Below are 17,078 nucleotides of genomic sequence, written 5' to 3' on the forward strand. Positions count from 1 at the left end.
CAATATTGCATTTTCAATTTCTTGAACTTCTTGTAGTTGATCATGTCGTTTGCAAGATGCACCAACAATATTGACAATAGCAGTTAATTATGTGAAAAACTCATGAATTTGAAGTACTTTCCTTGAAGCAGCCACCGGTACTAATTGCAATCCATGAGCAAAACAATGAACATAATATGGTTGTCAGCAATCATTGAGAAATAAAGCTTGTAAACCATTCCATTCTCCTCTCATATTGCTAGCACCATCATACCCCTGACCTCGAATATTTTTAATTTGGAGATTAAAAATAGAAAGTACAGACACTAACTTTTTTTGTCAAAGTCAAGGCACTAGTATCATTAACATGTACAAGATCAAAGAAGCGTTCACTAACAAAACCATCCACATCAATAAATCTCAAAACAATCAATAGATGCTCCAAGTCTACGTCGATTATTCTCAATTTCCTCTGATGTTTGTCGTTTCATAAGTGTATCAACATGTTGTGATTGCTTCATCAAATCATCACATAATTTCGTTGCCCTATGATAAAATGAATTGGGAACTTTTGCCAATGTGATTCAAAAGAGGACAATCTTTTTTACTATTTACCTTCTTCCAATTTCTGAAGCCGTTTTCAATGAAAGCATTTGAATCTATGTTGATTGAAGATTCCACAGCAAATAGGTAGCATGGTAAACAATATACAGCATCATCTTCAATAAACTACTCTAACCATGAAGGATATAATTCAAACCAAGAAGTTTGAAAACGACGACGATAACTTGTATCGCTCGAGAATGGATACTTATCAAGTATTGGTTGATTTGGTCCAGCTTTAAGATAAGCTCGATGAATTCCATCTCTTTTACTTGGATAAAACTTCCAAATCATTGGTCGAATTCCTAGATCTCTTACCAAATGACATAATTTCATTTGTTTAGGATTACGTCGTGGGAGCTTTGACTTTGAACTATCTTGTTGAGGAGCTAAAGTATTTATGTTTGATGCCTCAAGTATTGAAGATGTTGGTGTTGATGTAACAACATTAGAAACATTTTCACTCTTCTAGCTAGTCTTTTTAAAAAAAGTATATATTGTTTTCATCTTGCTCATGATTCAACTAAATTCATACAATTAAGAATTTACATAGATAATAAGATAAACATTATACAACTTAACTAAACTCAATTTATTTTATTTTTTTCAAATCAATAATATCAATGTCACAAACAATTAATAATGAGAAAAAAATTAAAAACAATACAAGGATGACATTATAATTACATGATTATCATCTTCAATTTTTTTCAAAAACCTAAATTATTATTATAATATTATAAACTAGATAAATAAATAAATAAATATATAAATTATTCAAAAAAATAAATGAAAGAAATAACTTACAAAAAAAAGAAGAATGAAAGATGATAATGGAATATCAAAGACTACTTGCTATCTTCTAAGTTGTAATGATAATGGAAATATGGAGTGATGTTTTGTTTTCTGATTGAAAGAAGAGGGAAGAATGGAAGAAGTGATTTGTTAACTTCTTGTTACTACCTTTTTAGATTCTTCACTTCTAATATGGATTAGGACTTTTTTTTTAACTAAACATATGACCCACTATCCATAGTCCAAATAACACACTACTTTCCAACCATTTCTTTAATGGAATTACGGACAATATATATTTTCCAAAAAGGGGAGGCCACTCTTGGAACATACGAAGCTTCACCCCTGAGTTGGATGGATTGATCTAACCATGAATCGAAAGTTTAGATGATTTGGTTTGTGTTTGTAAAACCATTTACGATTTTGATAAAACGATACCATTTCATTTATGATAAAAAAAAGAAATTAATAGCGCTGAGCCAAGAGTCTCTTTTTCACTCTCCACAAAACTTGCCTTTACCTCACTCAACTTCAACAAAAAGAAAGTGAAAAGCCCTAGCCTCTCTCCGTCAAGCCACTGCCACTGTCTATCGCACGCAAGTGCTTGTCTCTGTGTCCTGTTAGCGTTCTCTAAATCTCCAATCCCTGCTCTCTTCTTCTGCAAGATCGGGCCATTCCTCCATTCCTCAGTCTCTTGTCTCTCAGCACTCATTCCCCAAAAGACCAAAACACAACCCTAGGTTACAGTATCTCCTATCACCGCAAGGAGAAACTCAACGCTACCGTCTGTGTTGCTCAGAGACCGCTGTGTCATGGTAGAATGTGGAAGTCGCCAACAGTTCAACCTCTCTCCTTATTCACCAACAGTCCAACCCTTCCCCAGTTCGCCCTTCGTCGCCCGTCTTCTGTCGTTGCTCATCTTCCGTTCGTCTGTTGCTCGTCGTCAATGTTCTTGCTCTTTCTCCATCAATCGCTGCTCCTTAAAATCCTAAACCTCTATTTTGTTCATTTTTTGTTTTTAATTTCTTGTTTATCTCTGTTTTGAGTTTTCTTAGATTTCTTGTGTTTATTGTTGTTGTTGGGTATTGCTATTTGTTCTTGATAGTTCTAACCGTTGATATTTGTTCACTATTGTGTTTATTCATATTGTTCTTCATTGTTGCTTTTTTTCATAGTGTTCTTTGTTTGCTTTGTTGCTACTTTTGCATTTTTGTGCTTTGTGCAACTTAATTTATGTTGTTATTTCTTGAGTTTTCTTTTTCAATTATTGTAGTTAACTTGTTATTACTATCATTCTGTTATGTTGATTGATTCTGTTAGTCGATTCATGTTCTTTTTCTTTTTCTTTTTCTTTTTTTTGTTTTTATTGTGATTTCTTATTCAAGTTGTTACTGTAATGTGGGGACCTAAGTCCCATACGTTTTACCTGCCATGTGGGGAGATGACTATCACCCTGCATGACGTGGCGTACTAGTTGGGACTTAACAATGATGGAGATTCAGTCAGTGGCTACATCAATTGGAGAGAGCAATTTCATCAGGGACGGTCTATTGAGGACTTATGTCAGCAGCTACTAGGTGTTGTTCCAATCCTCGATGATAGACAGTCACAGACCAAGTGGACTGTTAAGCATACATTTGTTCCATCAACAACCAGACTTAAACTGGATACACTTCACAGCATACTTTAATTGGTCACTCTCTAGTATTTTATACTCCATAGCCCTCCTAATGTTGTACGTCTTAATTGTCAATATGACTTTCTTCTTGTTTTCAAACTGTTGTCCAATCTCAAACTCATTGGCAGGATCCTCTTCGAAGCCACCATGACTAAATATACAATCTGAAGTCATTGCCTTGAGATTCAAAGTGGAAAAGTGATCCAGTGGGACATATAATCGAGAAATGATAGGCTGTGTCAGTGTGATCTGTGTGTCACCGTAGTAGTTCTTATTTTCTTCCTCCTCACCCTCATCAGAAATTTTTGTTGGCTCAACCTCAGCATATTCATCGTCATCGGGATTAACTTGATAGAAATTCATCATCGAGTCCCTGATAGCAGAACCCTCGTGAATTTCAACATCAAATTGTATCATACCATCATCAGAATGTTCAAAGTTTGACCCCTCTTGACTACTTTTAGGTGGAGTATTTAGGTCAACCATCGTTCTTGTAATATTTCTTCTGACTGCTCCACTTAAAACGGTATCATCAACAGTATCCGCAGATGATCCTCGTCCACCGAACTCAACTAGAAAAATAAATAATTACACCAAATAGACATTTGTCCAATGGATATGCCACACCCTTAATAAGATGTATGTTCTCGTTATCACGTAACCGATACCTAATTCAAAAAAATAAAATATTCTTAAAATTGTGATCTAATAAAAATAATACAAAAATAACAATCACAACTATAATCTATGACATACCTTTTCTAAAACAAAGTGTTATCTATTTCGGATGGATATCTGTAGTAAATTTTTTTCACTTTTTTTGTATGTTGTTTGCAACTCTGCCTATGTTACACTTGCGGTACATAGCCGGTCCCAAGCCCGGATAAAGGAGGAGGGTTGTGTTAGGTCTTCGACAACCAACATAAAAATATAGTCGAATCCCCATGACATGAATCAAATACATTATTGCAGTAAAGCTAGGACGTTGCCTGGAATTGAAGCAACGCGCTGTATGGCTCGAGTACGGTGTCAAATGAGCAAGAGCCGCTGCATCAGTGCCCAGATGTAGTGTTAAATAAGCAAGGGTTCTCGTATTTTCGTGAATGAACGAGGGTAAATAAGCTAGTTCACAAAGTTAAAGGTAAAGGTCGGAGCGACAGAAGGTTGATATTTGGGACATGGAACATAGGCACTCTAACAGAAAAATCCATGGAGGTGGTGGACACCATTACAAGGAGGAAGATTAACATTATGTGCCTATAAGAAACAAAATGGGTTGGTGCGAAGGCTAGGAAATTGGATACTTCTGGTTTCAAATTTTGGTATACAGAAAATGTGAAGAATAGGAATGGAGTTGGAATTATTGTGGATAAGTAGTGGAAGAAAGACGTAGTGAATGTCAAGAGGGTGGGAGATCAGATCATCTCTATCAAACTTGTGGTGGAAGGAGGTGCTTTCCATGTGATTAGCACCTATGCACCGCAAGTGGGTTCAGACAAACAACACAAGATAAGGTTTTGGGAAGATCTAGAGAGTTTGGTTCAAGACATACCTTCGGGATAGGCCTGGCAGCATGGACCCTATTCGGGTAGGGTCGGATACCCGCGGGTTGAGCGCGGGTAGGATTAGGGTTGGGTATTTCTCAACCCGCGGGTAGGGTAGGGTTGAGTGTTAGTAGTTTTAAAAATTTTAATCTATTAATTTAATAAACTTTTAAAAATAAACTTTTTTTATTTTTTAGTTTAATCATATAAAAAATATTTTAAAAAAAAACTACTATGATTTATTTTTNNTAGTTTTGCAAAATTTTCAATTAGATTCCTATACTTTTTTTTCTTTTAGTTAAGTTTCTACACCAATTTTTTTTAATTAAGTCTCTCTTGGCAATAATTGACTTAATTTTATAGGGATCCAATTAAAACAAAAATTGGTACAGAGACCCAAATAAAATAAAAAAATGTAGGGATCCAATTAAAAAAAAGTTTTGGTACAAGGACTCAATTAAAAAAAAAAGTACAGGACCTATTTAAAAATTTTGTGAAACTATAAGAACGAACAAAGTAATTAAACCTTAATTTAAATATAATTTCGAATAGTTTTTTGTATTATTTTTAAATAAACGTGAATTATATATTATTATACAATTAAAAAAAACAAAATAGATTAAAACAAGGACCATGATTCAATAATAAATTAATGACCTACATAAACAAAAAATAGTTTTTGGACATGTACTTATTTTTTTTATCCTTGGCTTAACACTTCTCTTCCATTACCTAACACCATCACAATCCACATATTAACAAAATATTTGTTGGTCAACAAAAAATTATCTTTAACCACCACAATTTTAGCCACCAAAACCTTTCCCTTATATATATTCTATGTAAGAGACGAAAACATACCCTAATTATTTTCACAAAAACAGGATGCATCACTATAAAACCACCATAACCAATTAACCACGTCATCAATTTCATAATTTAGAAAGAATAATCTCTGTGCTAATTACTCACACAAATCTTAGTCGTACAAATGACCCCCTAATTAATTACGGTGATTGTTGGTATTTAAAAAATAATGTTTAATTTACCAAAAGCATTTGAGAATTAATATTTAATTTAAAAAATATAAAAATAAATAATTTTTTAAAATATAAAGTTTATTATAAAAATAAATTAAACCAAATTTAGCCAGTAACTCAATAGTCAGAATTGAAAATTAATTATTGCACAACTACTCGCAAAGAAAAACTTAGTGAAGCTGTTGAAGTCAAACCACATGCATTTCCATAGTAGAAATTAGTTTTGCCTCAACTGTCGTAAGTCATCATCAACCAACTTGTTCCGCCTTATAGATCATAGATGCTAATCAATTACATCATCAAAACGACTTGTTAAATTTGTTTGGATACATATTGAACTAAAAAAATCCAAAATATCAAAGTTCAATTCAAGAAGTTTTAATTTATTAATATATAATAAATAATTAGTAACGAACAAATTATTCGAAAACTATTCAGTCTTAACATAATGAATATAAAAGATAAAAGATAATTTTTACTTTCCTACCAAGTGTATGGACTGCGCTACGTGCGAATCGTATATTTAGAGCCTTTTGAGAAATAGTAAATTTTTTTTAATTATAAAATGTTACATTAAACGTGTTTGGTATTATTTTTTTAAAAAAATATTTTTAATTTTTCAAAAAAATAATTTAAAATTTATGAAAAAAATAAAAAATATGAGTTTTCTAATTCTTAAGTTATTTTATCACTTTTACTAAAAAAATTTTGACTTCAAAATAAAAGAGACTATTGTACTACTTTTATTTTTGACTTTGTGAAAAATATTTTTTGTTTTTGTTGAGATTAGTGGTCCTTCACCACTATTTTTACATAATGTACTGACTTTCCACCACCATTTTTATACAATGATCCATCTCAACCGCGTGTTTTTTTTTATCATTTTACCACTCTATTTTTATTATTAAATTGGAAAAACAACCATTAATACCCATAAACTTTATGAACACTGATAAAAGTACCTATAAAAAAAATTAAAGTTGTACTCATGAAAGATGAGTTCTGTACTTAGAATTTGAAAGGTCCTTTCCACTACTTACACCACCACCAACAACAACAACAAAAAAAAGGGTTAAATTACCAATCAATTTACTTAATCAATCCATATCCAAAATTTATATTGCCAAAAAAATTTAAACAAATCCTAAACTCAAAATGTTAATCAGAAAATAGGACTTAGTACAGAAGGTGGCAACAAATGTAAGGTGGCCACGACAGAAGAAAAGATTGATGCGACGACGACAAGGAAACTGTGAAAGGCAGCAACAATGAGCGACGAAGAGGCTGCTAGAGGTGACAATGATACTACTGGTGGCGGTGACGATTCTGCTAGATGTAGCAATGACGAGGAAGATCAATTAGGAGGCCGCAACGATGACAAACGAGTGTGGAGCCGGAGGCGACGATGCTGTTGAACAAAGGTTGTGCAAGACACGACGATGATGAGGCGATGACAGTGAGAGAGTGTGACAGACAGTGAGAATGGTTGTTGTAGATTCAATCATGTTAAGTTTTTTATTCAGTGTGTTTTTTTTGTAAATTTTGAAAAGAATAAGAAGATTTAGGAGAAAAAAAATAAAGGTGCTAAATTTGTAGCCATTGATGAATGAAATTTTTTGAAGCACTGTTGTTGTTGAAGTTTGGGAAAGAGAAAAGGATTGGGTTAATTTAAAAATTTTATTAAAAAGTCAACGAAAATTAGACTTTGAATATTTCTGTCGTCTGAAACCCATCTTTCATAGGTACAACGTTAGTTTTCTTGTTTGATGGGTATTTTTGTCAGTGTTCGTAAAATTCATGATTACTAATGGTTGTTTTTCCTATTAAATTTATATTTAACATTGTGTGTCGTATGAAATCTCAATTTCAATCCTATTTTTTTCACATGTGGTTTTGTTTTTATATAGTTTGCTATTTTTTATAGTTATTACAGTAAATTCTTGACCTTAATAAAGGAGGAGGAGGCTCTAATAGGAGTAGTAAAAATAAAAAACAGCAACAAATAACATACATGACATACATTTCATATTTGTTTTCTATTTTCACCTACCATATCATACATAATAAAATATCTAACACTAACTATACAATAATTTCTTTGGCATTGCCATCAAGATTACTGGAAATTAGAATTTTATTATAAAATCAACATTCAATATTAGAAGGCATTTGTTATCACCATTATTTTAAAGGTTAAGTACGATTTTGGTCCCTAAGGTATAGACAAAAAAAAATTTCGTCCCTAACCTTTTTTTACATACAAAATAGTCTCTAAGGTCCAACATAATTTTAAAATCGTCTTTCGAACTAAAATACCCTTCTCCTCTTCTTTTTCTTCTTCTTCATCACAGTATCATCATATTTTTCTTCTTCAACATCACAACATCTCTTCTTCTTCATCACAGCATTAGCAACAATAACAATGGTGTCAATTGCTCAAACATCTCAAATATGAAACCAAAGAGTAAAAGAATGGCAAACCATACTTGGTGCCAATTGCTCTATCAATTTCAACTAGAGGGCCAAAAGCCATGAATACCATAACTAGTCTTTCAATTATTCATGAATACAACCTGCTTCACAGCTAAGAAACAACCCAACAAGGCAAACATCAAAACCACCCTTTGAACCATCACATTCTTCACCTTCACAAGAGCCTGAGACATAAACGCCAGCAAGAGCCCCACCATGGAGATATTGGTTTTGGACTCAACGAACTCAACCATTGACTCAGTGAGTCGCGAGAAATCGCCTTGTCCATGGGATGTGTGTAATACCCTACCACACAGAGCTTTACGTTTAAGTCATAAAACAGAGGTGGCAAGGTATTACGACCTCTAAAAAAATAAAATATATACATAGATATAATTGAAAGAATTTGTAACTAGGAAAAGGAAAAAGAGCATCTCACTCGAAAACATAAAATCGGACAAAATGGAAAAGGATAAGACATGAATATATACAGAATAGAGTACCAAGACAGAATATCAAGCTGCAGACTCGACCTGGGAAGTCAAAGCTGGCTGGAGAATATTTACATACATAAGTATATAAGTATAACCTAAATGACCCGACATACATAAAGTAAGCACCTAGTTCTCCAAAAGCCTCTAAGAGGATTAAACATAAGTTATATATACACATAGAAGAGTCTATAAACATAAATACATAACTGACAATCCAAAATATAACATCCCAAAGCTAAACTTTGCCTGTTCAGAAACTTCAGACGCTCAGCGAGGTGCCTCTCGACCTGCATCTAAAAACAACACCATTTGTATAGAATGAGAACCGGGAATTCTCAGTATAGTAATGGTACCCACATAATATATAAGGTCCCGGAAAAGTCAGAGGCGATCTTAGAACTCCGACACTCAAATTTAAAGCTTAGAGTTATAATTTAAGTCATCTAGGCTCTAAACCAACCCTAAATTAACCCCTCGATCCTCACTTTCCTCCAATCCTCCAAAATTATGGTGAAACCGCCCTCGCCACTCCTCTTCCAGACAAGGGGCCTCTTAGTTGCACAGACAAACAATACAGGCAAAGAAAGTACAAGTAGGATACAGTTACAGCAGGTAAATCATATAGCAAGTAAGTATAGATATTCAAATAGGAAAACTCAAGTAATGCAAACTCAAACAAGACAAACAAATGCATATGATGTATACCTTTTCTACTATCCGTGAGCTCACGTGTCGGTTACTTTGCCAGAACTCGACAAACTCGGTAGCTAACCCAGATATCCTCTCTCTGACATTCCTCTACACTCTTGGGATATAGTGCCCGGGATATAGTGCCCGTCACATTCATGTGATATAGTGCCCGTCGCATTTTCCAAGATAAAATGTTCCCATACTCGTGGGATATAGCGCCTGTCACGCTTTTAGGATATAGTGCCTGTCACACTCATAGGATATAATGCCCGACACAATTTCCAAGGTAAAGTGCTCCCGCACTCTTGGGATATGGCGTCTGCCACACTCTTGGGATATAGTGTCTGACACACTCATGGGATATAGTACCTGACACACTTTACAACAAAGAGAAAACTCAACATACTCATCACCAATTATCCTCATTTATCATTATTCATTCAAGTTCAATTATTCTTACTCATCATGGCCAATACTCATCACAAACTCAGCGTTTTCGCACTTCTCAACCATAATTCACCACTTCACAAACTTTTTTCTCTTCCAATTTACCACCCTCTAAAGGTTCAACTCCTTTACTATGACTAAAACTAAGTTTTAGGGTCTTAGAAAGTAAAAATAGAGGGTTAGAGGTTTGAAATCATGTTTAAATCACAAAACACAATGTTGCTAAAAAACAGGATTCCGCATTAGCATGGCATGTTGTGCGTATGTAGGGGTGTCATTTTCCTCACTCACGTACACGACTCATGTATGTGTACGCGATCCCCCTTAGACCAAACAATTAGCTTGCATCGCATGGCACTTGTCTGCATACGCAAGCATATGATTTTTACCTCTCGCGTACGCGGCACACTTCTGTGTATGCGGACACGTTTGCCCAGAACCAAACTATCGCATCGCATGTGCACTCGCATACGCGAGCCCCTAAAAAATGCCAAAAGATGTTAATGCTGCAGAATTCCTTTTTACACACCAAACTTCCGACGCGTATAATTTTTTTGTTAAAAATTGTTTTTCATCCATTCTTCAAACGATGTAACCTTCACGGACCCAATTTTCAATTGAAATATTTGATAGAAATCGGGAGTCCGGAAGCCAAGTTGTGGCCCGTCGAAATTAGGTCAAAAACCAAGTGAAGTTTACAGAAGGCTTAGAGAAGGAGGGTTGAATCTATGGCATTCTTTAGCTTTAATAAACTGATTCTTTTTTTACCCAGCTTAAACTTGATTTCTATTTGAACTGTGCAGCAGAAAATTTAAGAGACAATTTTGTTTTATCTCATAGGTATCGAAAAATAGAACAGCGAGAGAAAGGAAGAAGTTGCACAGTCATGTATCCTAGTTCAGTTGCCTTGTGCTATGCAACCTACATCCAGTCTCCACCACAATAGTGGTAGAATTTTCACTATAGTATAAGTATTATGTAACACCCTAATTAGCCTAAGCCTCCTCGCGTCGTAAAGCAAAAGTTAATCAAATGTTACGACAGTTCTAAGCACATACATATATAATATATAGAAAGAATAGTATAAACTAGAAGCCCGATGAAGGATATAGCTCAAAAACAGGATATGAAAAGCACAAAAACGTACTAACAAAGCTTCTAACTTAAGGCACAAGATATAGATATAACAAAAGATAAGGAGTATAATATCATAATAATCTAGCCACAGCTCGCAGAGTTTAAACCGGCTAGTCATATATACATACAAACAGAAACCTGACAGTAAAAAGAGTTTATACAAGTTTTGTTCTCTCAAATACAAGCCTCTAGGCAAAACAAAATACAAAGGTGAGAGATGTATAAACAAAATAATCAAAAGACTCCAAAAGTAATAGGATCCTCCACTTCTATTACCATCCAAGCAACTCACTGAGGTGGGTTGCAACCTGCATCTGAAAAATACAACAGAAATATGGTATGAGAATCGGAGGTTCTTAGTATGGTACAGTGCCCAGTGATGTAGGATATAAGACTCCGGGACGCCAAAGGCAATCCTAGACTTCATATCCATCACAAGATTTATCTTAAGGCATAACTAAAACAATAAAGCATATATATATATATATATAAAACCTTAACATAAACAAACAGGGTACTCTATCCTCTAGGGGATTTCTATTCTAACCAAACACCGCTGTCTCACAGCCTTCACCAACCTATCCTCCATGCGATCCCATCGCCACCTCCTTCCAAACCTCCTCAATCCCAGTAGAAATCATAATTATATACAATGCAAGTAAATCACAAGTAGAAGCATATAAAGCAAGTAACTCAGGTAGCAATTAAACATGTTATACAATTAGGCATACAATTACAAGTCGGCAAAGTAAACAAACAAATAGAAAATGCACATGATGAATGCTTGCCCTATTGGCTGTGATATCACCTTGTCGGTTCAACTGTCAACCCGACATATCTCCATGGAGATGTCGCCCTTCGGAATCATCATTGGGAACCTCGAGATATAATGCTCGAATCACTGTCCAGAGTTTTGTGCCTGCACGCTTTATTGATCCGAAGGGATGCGAGCGGGATACTCTTGCCACGGACCTCACATCTCAATGCAAGTGGGACGAACCACCACCCTTACGCCGCCGTCGCTACCTCGACAGGTGGGATCCCACTGCCGTCCTTGCCGAGCGCATAGTGTCTCATAATCTCAATATAAAATAATAGTTTAGTGGTTTTTCAGAAAAAACATTTTCAACCCATCAATGAATCATCATTACACATTCAAGTCCTCGACTCATTTCAACCACTGTCCAATTAATATTTCCATTCCGAGTCCTCGACTTAGCTCAACTACTGTCAATTCACATTTCAGTTCCCAACTCAACAGTTCATCTGTTCTCATTTCACATACCAGTCATTCTTCCCACGCCATCAAACCCATCTTCAATACACCAGAAACCTAAGCCTCCGTTTTCTAATTTTTCAAAACAATATCAAATTAAATCTCTTAAATTCTTTCCCATGCTTTAGATGCCCAAAACTATGTCCAAAAGTCTTAAAAGGGTGTTATAGAAGCTTACAATCTTGTTGGGAAGGTGGAATAGTTGAAAACAAAGTTAAAATTTGAGAAACAGGGCGTGTGCGTACGCACAGGGGTGTGCGCGTGCATGCCCTGGAGAAGTTTTAAAACGTGTGTGTACGCATAGAGGTGTCTGTACGCACAGGTACCAAAATTTACAATGTCTGTTCGCTTGCACAACCTGTGCCAGCGCCCTCAACAGACTGACCTTCCCAACGTGTTCATACGCACAGGGCTGTGCGTACACACAGGTTGCAATTCCTCATTGGGTATGTGAGCGCACAAGCTGCGCTAGTGCTGTAAACAGATTGCCTGCCTCTACGTGTGCGTACGCACAGGTCTGTGCATGCGTACAAGGTAAAAATTTCACATTATAATCAATATATCACATTATAATCAATCCTCATTCACATTTTTTCAACCACATTACCATTTCATCAATCTCAACATCATATATATCATCACCATTCACTTTTCAATTCACACAATCAATCATCATCATCATCATATCATCATCATTCATCATAATTACTCAACTTTATCAACTCATCATAAATCATCATACATCATCATTCAACAAATTAACAATCATTTTAATTCAAACCTATCCTATAGGTCACTAGCCTAAGTGTCCATGGATATTATATACTACATAGAAGAAACCAAAACCATACCTTGGCCGATTCCCAATATGCCAAAACTAAAAAATGAGCACAACAATAATCACCAACAAGCTTTCCAACACAATCCAAGCCACCAACAAGTTCCAATAGCTTCCAAACTCACAATAATCAAGTTATATATACATAAATAATCACAAATCAACCTAGGGCTCAATTTAAACATAATCTCACAAGGATTTCAAGAGCTCTTACCTTGTCCAACAGTTTTGGTAGCCAATATTCAAGGCTAAGCAAGAGTTAGAGTGAATCTAAATACCCAAAATCACAAAATCTCACTTAACCAAAAATCTTAAAACTCGAAACTTTGAAGAGAAGAACTGATTAGGATTCGAGCTTTCCTTACCAGTTTCTTAGATGGGTCTTGTAGAGCTCTTCACAAAGAACGCGTAGCCACAAATAGTGCGGCAATCGGAGCTCTATAGCTCAAGATATGAGCTTGAGAAGAAGATGATGAATAGTGCTCGTGGGGTTCTCTCCTCCTTCTCTTCTCAGCTGGTGATGTTATGTTTTGAGAGTGTTATGGCTGATTGGGTTCATTAATGGAACTTTTTATATGTTCGGTTTGGACCCAACTTGGGTTCGGTTCAACCCGTTAGTATTTTTAGCCCGTTTGGCCCAACTTTGGGCCAGACCTTTAAAATTATCGCCTGGTTTTCAACTTCTAATATTTTTCTAAAATTTTTTAATGTTCTCACTTTTTCTCGCGCAACACCGAGCAGACTTGAACCGGTTCAACTGTCGGTTTGTAATTTTTCACGGTTTTTCGCAGAAAATACATTTTCTGACTCAAAAAGACCTACTGAGTCCAAAAATCATATTTAAATCCTCAAATTCTCACTCTAACTTTTTGAAACCTAATTAGGGCAACATAATTACTTAATTAAACGATTAATTAAGTTCGGTTCTTACATATTACATACACCAATTTCCTAGGATTCACCCAATTCTATCTGGACACACAAGTTTCTTATTCCTAAACTTGACTTGGTTATGCTAATATTTAACTCTTTACACTAAGTACTTACCCAACTAGCAAGGGGTACCTCACATGTACTTGACACAAAACAGAAAATTACAACCAAAAAAATCAAAATCCACTCTTGGATTTTCTCTCAAATATTTCACTCAACCTTTTTCACTCTTAAGCTTTTTCTCAATGTCTTTCTTACAGCCTTTTACCTCTCAGATATTATAGAAAGATATACATTCAAACTGAAATGCAAAACTGTAAAACATGAAGGAAATTGATGCATAACAGCCTTTGTTGCTATAAGTTGAACCGAATTTAGTTAACTTTGATTAAGCTCTTTATCTTGGCGGAATACTTCTTTAACTTAGAAACACTGTCCAAAACGTTGAACTCTTCACAGGGAAGCTCTAAAATAAACACAGATTCTGGTTCTCTCTCCTTGCCTCCAACTAGAAACCTTTTTCTTTTTTGTACCTTGTGCTGAGACCCAGATAGGTTTTCTCTCCAGTCAACTCCTTAGACTTTAAGATCTCAAATATCATGCCTCCTTTTTCTTCAATCATCTCCAAAATTAGGGGTTTTGAAACTGATTCATTTGCTTTTATCGAGGTCCACAGAGCATCAGAAAGATGTCTTCTCAGTGACAATCTCAAATCCACACCATTGATTTAAAGCAGAGATAATTCATCACCAGTTCCTTCTTCTTTCCAAAAATGGTGTCATAGAGAGCAGGAGAAGGAGTGAAAAAATCAACTTGTATGCAAATGAAAATTATTTACCTTTAGCCTTTGACTTTACTTAACATGCTTTGATTAGTGTTATGTGACCCTGTTTTCATGATGAACCTTTCTCTTTCTTTCTTTTCTGGTGAATGAACCAGAAAGAAGAAACTCTCTCTTTCCTCAAGAATCTGACCGAAGCAAGCAATGTGAATGTTGGCTTCAACTTGGATGAATTGCATTGGGTTTAGATTTTTTTTGTCAATTCATTCGGTCCAATAGAGATGTTTGTTTCTTTCACTTGGGCTTCAATTGAAAATATGGGTAGTTCTTCTTTTCTTATTTCTTTTTGTTTGTGATGCTTTATTTATTTGCCTGCATCACTAAATAAAAACAATCAAAACTAATTGGGTATTTATCCCAATAATTTAATATTTGTCATCATCATTTAAATTAGTTGTGTACTCAAATCAACACCAAGTTTTCATTCAAATCGCTAGTCCTCTATTTTACCAAACTTCAATTCACATTCAATTATTTTACAATGATAGCAAACCCGATTCTCTTAAACATTTCTCATCATCAACACTCTTAATCATTTTCAACTCAAACCACACATAATCATCATTCATACAAGCATCATTCTCATAATTCAATATCATTATTTATCATCACACTTCTTATCATCAATACTTACCATCTCAACAATACATTCTCACACCTTCCAACTCCAATATACTCATTATTCAACAATTGTACATACATACATACCACTCATCAATTCAAAATTTATCATTATCATTATTCAGAATTATTCATAATTAATCATCATACGTTTCGATCCTTCACTCAACAATTCTAACCACAAGTCTCTAATCATCAATCATACATATCATACAACTTAACCTAGGGCCATCTAACCTAAGTTTTCACGAAATATTACATGTTATCATGAGAAACTAAAATTATACCTTGACCGATTCCTCTTAAAGCCCGGAACATCATAGTTAACCACCGTTCCACAAAATCCAAGGCTCCAAAATGTCCATCAACTGATATCCCAACCTCCAAGATCCAAAACCAAATTTCCAACACCACCACTTTGGTTCAAAGACTCAAAATTTAATCTAATACCAACAATATCATCCAAAATTAACCTAGGGCTCATAATTATTAATAATTCACAAAGATTAGAGGTTTTTCACCTTACCAACAGAGATTTGGGACAAGACCCGATAAGTTTACAAGGTTAATTTGATCCTAAACATCCAAAATCACATAATCTCTCAAAATTGATACCTCAAAATTCAAAATTTAAGAAAAAGTGGCTGAGCAAGAAATAGCGAGGTACTTACCAAGTTATTCTATGAATTTTATAGATCTCGGTGCAGCGATCAGAGTTTTGGATTGAAAGTTATGTGAGATTGGATTTGTGGTGAGGGTTTGGCGTTCTTTCCCCCTTTTGCTTTGGGGAAGAAGAGATGTGCTCTTCATTTAAGTAATGTTGGGTTAGGCCTTGGACCCAATGTGGATCCGGTTCAACTGTTTTGCCTAATCTTAGGTCAAAACCTTTAAAATTAGTGTCAAAATTCATATTATAATTATTTCTACTTCATTAAACTATAAAATTTAATTTTTTAATTTCTTTAATTAATAATTAATTTATTAACTAATTATTCACTAATTATGCAAGGTTTACACCGTGAATCCTTGAAGAAATGGTTGGGGCGATGAGGCAAATGTGCGGGAGGGTGTTGACACCGAATTCCGTGAATGGGAACTGAGATTCTTTAAACTTCGATGTCGCAGAAGAAGAGTTTGGAGTGCCAAGGGTAGGAGATGTTGTAGTTGGCAATGAAGGAGGAGGAGACAATGGAGAATTCTTGGTAGAATTCGTGGAGGCACAACTCTGTCTTGTCATGGAGCTGAAGGGCGTCGAGGAAGACGACGATGGAGTAAGGGCAAAAGGTGGTGATATAGATAAGAAAGTGGAATAGAAACTAGTCGTTGAGGCGGATGATACCCGATTTGGATTTGGATTGAAGGGTGGCTACGACAAAAAGGAAGACTAGGAAGAGTGGGAGGGTAGGAGGAGGAGCCATGGCGGAATGGGTTGAGAGAAATGGAGGAAGAAAGGGTTTTTATGTAGGGGTCCCATTAATGGCTTCTCTAGTTCTTTTTCCTCCGTTAATGATTTTTTTGTTTTTTTTTTGTTCTTTTTTAAATTTTATATTTTTTGTTATGGATAATTTGGTCTAGAAATTTAAAATTTAGGTTTGAAAGATAATTTTAAAATTACGTTGAATTTTAAGGATGATTTTGTATAAAAAAAGATTGGAAACGAAAAAAATTTTCAACTTATACCTTAGAAACT

The sequence above is a fragment of the Arachis duranensis genome, chromosome 1 (genome assembly GCF_000817695.3).
Source record: "Arachis duranensis cultivar V14167 chromosome 1, aradu.V14167.gnm2.J7QH, whole genome shotgun sequence".
NCBI classification, from domain to species: domain Eukaryota; kingdom Viridiplantae; phylum Streptophyta; class Magnoliopsida; order Fabales; family Fabaceae; genus Arachis; species Arachis duranensis.